We start from the raw sequence: 6,453 nt of genomic DNA on the forward strand, positions 1-6,453 counted from the left end.
AACTGACGGAATGACCAAAGTGATATACAGTAATATAGTTCGATGACCAAAATGAAGTTTTTAAAAGTTGGATGACCAAAGTGTCGAGCGACCCATAGTTCGATGACCAAAGTGATATTTCTCCCTAAGGTATATTTGGGTGAGGCGAAAATCCCTTAATCTTGGTGAGGAGAAATCCCCTCAAGGCGGATTTAGGTGAGAACTAAGAAGTAATTCTCTAAAATCGAATTCTTGTGAGGAGAAATCCTCTCAAGACAAACATATAGGTTAGGAGTAATTCCCTCAAGGGGAATATAGGTGAGAAAAAATATCCTTAAGGTGAATCTGGGTGAGGAGTAATCCCCTCAAGAAAAATTTGGGTGAGGAGAAATTCATTCAAGACGAATTTGAATGAGACGAAATTCCCTTGAAGCAATTTTAGCAAAATAAAACAAACCTGATGGAGCCATGTTTCAAAAAGTAACTAACTCACTAGATGATGAAGAATTGAAGAAGGTGGAAGCGAAAAATGTGGTAGAGGTGGTATGAATATGGACAATTTTCTATAGGTGGAGGGTCGAATCCATTTACATGTGAAACTAATTTTGATCATGCCACCCAAAATGAAGACTACGGAACTAAAATAGCTAGTCATGGTGTCCTCCTGTGCAACTGACGATCAAAGTACCCCATCTGATGTTGCTTCAGTTGTCTTAAATTTTGACTATAGCAGTTTAGGCACAGAGTGCAGTGGGACTTCAAATGAATCTCATGAAGACAACAATCAATTCGGCTATAATGTTTATAGATATAATTAATGTAGAGAAGTGCATGACCAGTTATCCAGTTAGATTCATCCTTATTGTTCTTTTATATAGGAAATTGTCACACCCCGAATTCTGAATTTAAGTAATTCATATTCGAAGCATGAACCTCAAATACCCTGTTTATAATCTCAGAATTTTTTTCTCAAAATCAACTGCACATTACACCTCTCAATAATTACATAAACCAAATCCTCAAGCTACTTATTACAGTACACTCTCACCAAAACAAATTATAAAGCTCAAGAGAGCACAATTCTCCTCACAAAACAAATGCTATAAATCTAATACTAATACTCTAAACCGCACGATCACTGCCCTGATTCTCCTGACCTGTAGGATTACCCGCTACACATTTTGAATAGTGTACCGGGAGTTGCAACAACACAAAACCCGGTAAGCTTTTGACAGCCCGTATGAGTAAACAAGAAAGAACTGTTGATTTATTCAATTATATTTACTATAACTCAAGTAAACAATCAACACACTCACAAGGTAACTCCAAAAATCACAGAAACATATAAGTATATTCTCGATGCTTTCTTTTAAAACTCAACATTTGACTGATCACAACCAACAAATATTGCAACATTAATATGTGAAATAACATTAAAGCAAAGCATGCTTGATTCTCTTTTCACTAACACCTTCACATATTAACAATATATCACCAATAGATATTTGATCAAAATAATATAAGTACACTTTTCTTTTTAGTGAATTTTCGGATTAACTGGTAACAAATCATAAATACAAGTGCTAGGGTCCAACGTACTATACCCAAAGCACGAGTAAGCCAGGTTGACTGGTAACAAATCACAAATCCACGTACTAGGGTATGTCTACTATACCCAAAATACGGGTAAGCCGCAGCATACTAAGGCTACTTCCAAAGTATGTATACCCAAGGTCGGCTACTTCCTTCCTATGAGTATAATAGTGCACTATCTGTAGGGACTAGGGCCCAGGCTTAACGTCTCATAACACCAAAACATATTTATCAGTAATTCATTTAAGCACGGGGTTGTAGAAATCACCCGGCTTCACAACTGTACTTCTCAGACATAATCAAATTCACAAAATACAATCTTTATGATTTATAGATCGTATATATGTATATGTACACCCACATAAAGAGACATATTATTTCAAGATAAATCTTTATTTCTTAAAATAATTTCCACATAATCACATTTGGGCATATAAAATAGCTTTCACACCACATGATCAACATTTCATTATTCAACAATTAAAATGCGAGATTAATAGCTTGAATAATATCCAATCCATTCTCAATCATTTCATCACACCAATCACACATCAACCAATATATATATTCCACGTAAATATATATATACGTAATCATCCGCTCAGGGATGACCACTAATACCAACTATAGTTCAAGCATAAAAACCGTGAAATTCATTTGTACAATAAAATCATTTTACTTACCTATGGACCGTAGTTGATCAAGTCCATATGATTTAAAACAAATATTTATTCCACAAATATTTTCACACAATTGCGATAAAAATAAAGTAATTAAATTTATTCGGTTCGTAATATGAACCACGTGAGGTTTACTCACCTCTAATCCAGCTGCGTCTTCTTAACAGCTCAAACTACAATTCCACGAATCGTCCGCCAAATCAATCCATCGATCACCTAATCCAATAATGATCTTAACTTAGCCAACAACTCATAAACGTATTTAAACGACGATCCAACGGTCGGATCCTCACGGATCGCCATTAGGATCATCCTCCAAAATTATCACGAAGATCCAACGGTCAGATCTTCTTGAATCACTCTAACAAACATCTCCACAAAATTATACGAAAATCTGACGGTTAGATTCTCACGAATCGCCTTCCGAATCACCATTTCTCAATTATACGAAGATCCAACGGTCGGATCTTCGCCCGTGACCACACAAAGTCATCGGGACAGTCATACGATCAACATATCTAAATTTGAAGTAAAACCGATGGTCAGATCTTCGCAGATCGTAAACCGAAGATAAAACGTAAAAACGTTAAATAGTAACGTAAAAACGTAAATCCACTATTTATCAACTTTTTCTAACATAACCTTGTTATATATCAAAACGCTCGTATGGATGAGTAGGATAATGAAAACTCAAAAAAAGGTCCGACGCGCCGCCACAAGCGGAGGTCAGACGGCGGTCAACGTGGCGGTCAACGACGGTCAACAACCTCAGATGGCAAAGTGACCAACTACAAACTGATTCAAAATGAAGGGTTGATCGACTTTCATACCTGGAGCTAAGCGAGATTCGGTCTAGATCATCCTAGATCAAGCTTGGAAGTCGGATTAATCCTGTGCGTCCGATCAGATTTCAGATTAAATCAGGGACGTCGAAAAAGTCAAACCTTGATCTAGTGTTCTACACTCAAAATCGTGATGAAAGACTTACATGGGGATGATCAGGGGGAGGAGGAGATCACGAAAATGGGAAGGATTGGCCCGTGCAACGCCGGCACGGCCAAGATCCGATCGGGTCAAAAGCTAGGCTCGGGGGGGCTTCGATCCAGGTCTGGGGGCAGCGGCGGAGCAAGGCGGTGGCACCAGGCCACTGGGCGGTTCACGGCGAAGCCATGGATGGCCGGGTCGTGGCCGGAGGATGCCGGAAAGTGCCCTTTCCGGCCGGGTCGGGTCGGCAGAAACCCGGCGGGTCTGAGGCCGAGATAGAGAGACCGGAGGGACTATTCCGCAAAATTGCAAACTTTCGTCCTTAATGAAAAATCAGAAAATTTCCATATTTATAGAAAATTCCCAATTTTCAAATATTCATAACTTATTCATACGAACTCCGAATATTGCGTTCCACATATGCACGCGATCGTATCGACGAGCTCTACAACTTTCATGAAGGAAGTGTTCCCAAATTTTGAACGAATAAAAAGTCAACTTTCTCGACCCCCTAAAAAACGTTCGTTTTCGAAAATAAAATCGTTCGAACTAATTCCACAACTTCTCCAAGCTTCGTACTCGCTCCCACTATCGTGAAATCATTTCTAAAAATCCATGGAATTTAATTTGGATTTTTCGGGGTATTACAGAAACAGTAGGCAGCTTCAAAAAGATCTATAACTATCATGTTCATCATCACAATTCGTACTACATGCGTCATATGTCTTAGTTTGATTATTATACTTTCGTAATTGAGCGAGCGCTTTTTTAACCACCTAGATTCTCTTTTGGTTAACGTTTATATCTATTTATACGTAAGTCTAATAACTTGAATTTTTCAAAAAAAAAAAAAAAAAAAAAAAATCTTTTCGTAGACTATCTTAGAAATTTTTTCCGATATTTCACTTTTTCAAAATTCAGATAGATATGTACAAACCAATATTTAATCTTTACTTTTTTTTTTGAATCAAACCTAAATCAGGTACCAATATATGTATTCATCACAAGCCAGAATATGTCATTACATACCCTTCCGTAATAGACAAGAAGATAGTGGTAGTACCCATAGTGGTACATACATATAGACCCACTCATTAGACAAATAAATACGTAAACATAGAGAGAATCCTCCTTTGGTACTACTCTAGAGGCGCTAGAGGTACATGGAGTGCACAAAAATGCATAGCTTCCTAATACAAGGAAATTATTGTAAATAGATAAACTAAAAACATAGGGATGGGCCTAGAGCAAAACACCCCAGCCAGAATTAGAAAGCTTAAAGGGCAATCCAAGAGAAGAGGCCCAACTCTAGGCCCAGCAAGAAATGGTTGACCTAAGCCCTGACATCATCTCCTTCACCCATTTGTTGCTTGTACAAGTTGGTGCAGTTCCTCTGCACGACCTCCGCCACGAAACCAAAGTCCCGCCGCCGAGCTCCGCCAAGAGACAACCAACAGTGCCACGAGCCATCGCCGAAGCAGCGCCCTGACACAAGCCTCCCATGAGCCTGCTCCGCCGCCCCTAGAAGCTCCAAAACCACGCCAACCCTGGATCTGGAAGACCTCAATGAGCGCGTCGTCCCCGTATAGAAAAACAAACATCCATGCCTAGAGATGCCGTCCGAAACCTTTCGTCGACCAACCTACCAATACCACGAGCCAAAAACCTCTCTCCTGACGTCCCAAGCAATAGTATTCAAGCACCCGTCCGGCAGCGACTCGATAGTGGCCAGGCGAACCCAAACCGACTCCAAGCCGCCACCGGACGAGCAGAAATTCGTCAAACCCTAAACCAAGAGAATCCTGGTTTTTTGGAGCTCCACTTCGAATTCATTGACTTATTTTTTCTCCATATTTAATCTTTTTTTGATACGCAATATATAAATAATAAGTTATTAGTAGTACACGACCCACTCTTTTTAAAATAAAAATAGTAGACAAACCATATCACCTGACACGCCTTGTGTCTCAAAGAGAAGATCTGCTCATTATTACAAAAATGGTCCTTGACCAAAAGCCCCAAAATGAGCCAAAGTTATCCCACTTACCCCAGCAACAGATTTTTATTCCCACTAACCCAATTTGAATTGAAATAACAATTTCACCCTTAGTCTAATTAATGAATTACAACCACATGTCCTTCTCTCCTCTCTATCTCTTTCTCACGCAGACACACACTCTCTCTCTCTCTCTCACCACACACGACGCAGACTCTCTCTCTCTCCCTCCTCGGTGCAATCGCCGGCGCTGGACTCTCTCTCCTGGTCACCGCCTGTGTTTTTGCTCGCTGTGATTTTCTCTCCGCGCAGATTGCCGGCGTTGCTCTCTCTCCTCGTCTCCGCCTCGGTTTTGCTCGCTGTGATTTTCTCTCCGTGTAGATTGCCGGCTTGCTCTCTCTCGGGATCTGTTCCCGCTGTAAGTTTTCAATTTCACCTATATATAAATATGATCTGTACATGATCCGGTTCATCAATCTTGGCTGATTTTGCAGGCGATTCCAGATCCAGGCCACCTCACCGTCAAATTCCAAGGTCAATTTCCTTTTTCCGGTTTATCACTTTCTGGAATTTGCTTACCTTTTGTTTATTTGCCGTGAAATTGAAGCAAAGGAAAACAAAATTGAAATTAGATATAGACCGAATCAGCTGGTTTTTGTTGCTGGATTATGTTCAGGAGTTGTTCTTTTTCTTAAATCTTCGGTTTGCAATTTGAATAATTGATTAATGAAGCAAGTGGATAAGCATAATTGTGAATGATGAATTAGTTATTAGAATTTTGGATTACATTGATTATTGGTTGTGCATCTTGGTGTAGTTGGAAGATATGAAGATGGATGAAGCGTCTGAAGAGGTGGCAGTGGAAATAGCTGCACAAGGGGTCCTTGGGAAGAGAGTTGATGAGATGGAGGCCAGTTTCATGATGGCAGAAGGCCCAGAAGGAAAGAAAAAAGAAAAAAAAAGTTGTATTGGTGGGCAATAGACGTGTATTGCCCCCCAATAGACGTCTGATAAAAGTCTATTGGAGGGCAATACATGTCTATTGGGAGGCAATAGACGCTTTAAATTGATACAATCTCTGATTTTTTTCTTTAATCAAAGTTTTATTTGTGTAATTTTAGGAAGATTAGTTTTCATTTCGGTAACCGAAACGTTTATTGAGGGGCAATATACGTCTATTGGAGGGCAATAGACGTTTTCAATTGATGTAATCTCCTCGTT

Source organism: Rosa rugosa, chromosome 6 (genome assembly GCF_958449725.1).
Source record: "Rosa rugosa chromosome 6, drRosRugo1.1, whole genome shotgun sequence".
In the NCBI taxonomy this organism is placed as follows: Eukaryota; Viridiplantae; Streptophyta; class Magnoliopsida; order Rosales; family Rosaceae; genus Rosa; species Rosa rugosa.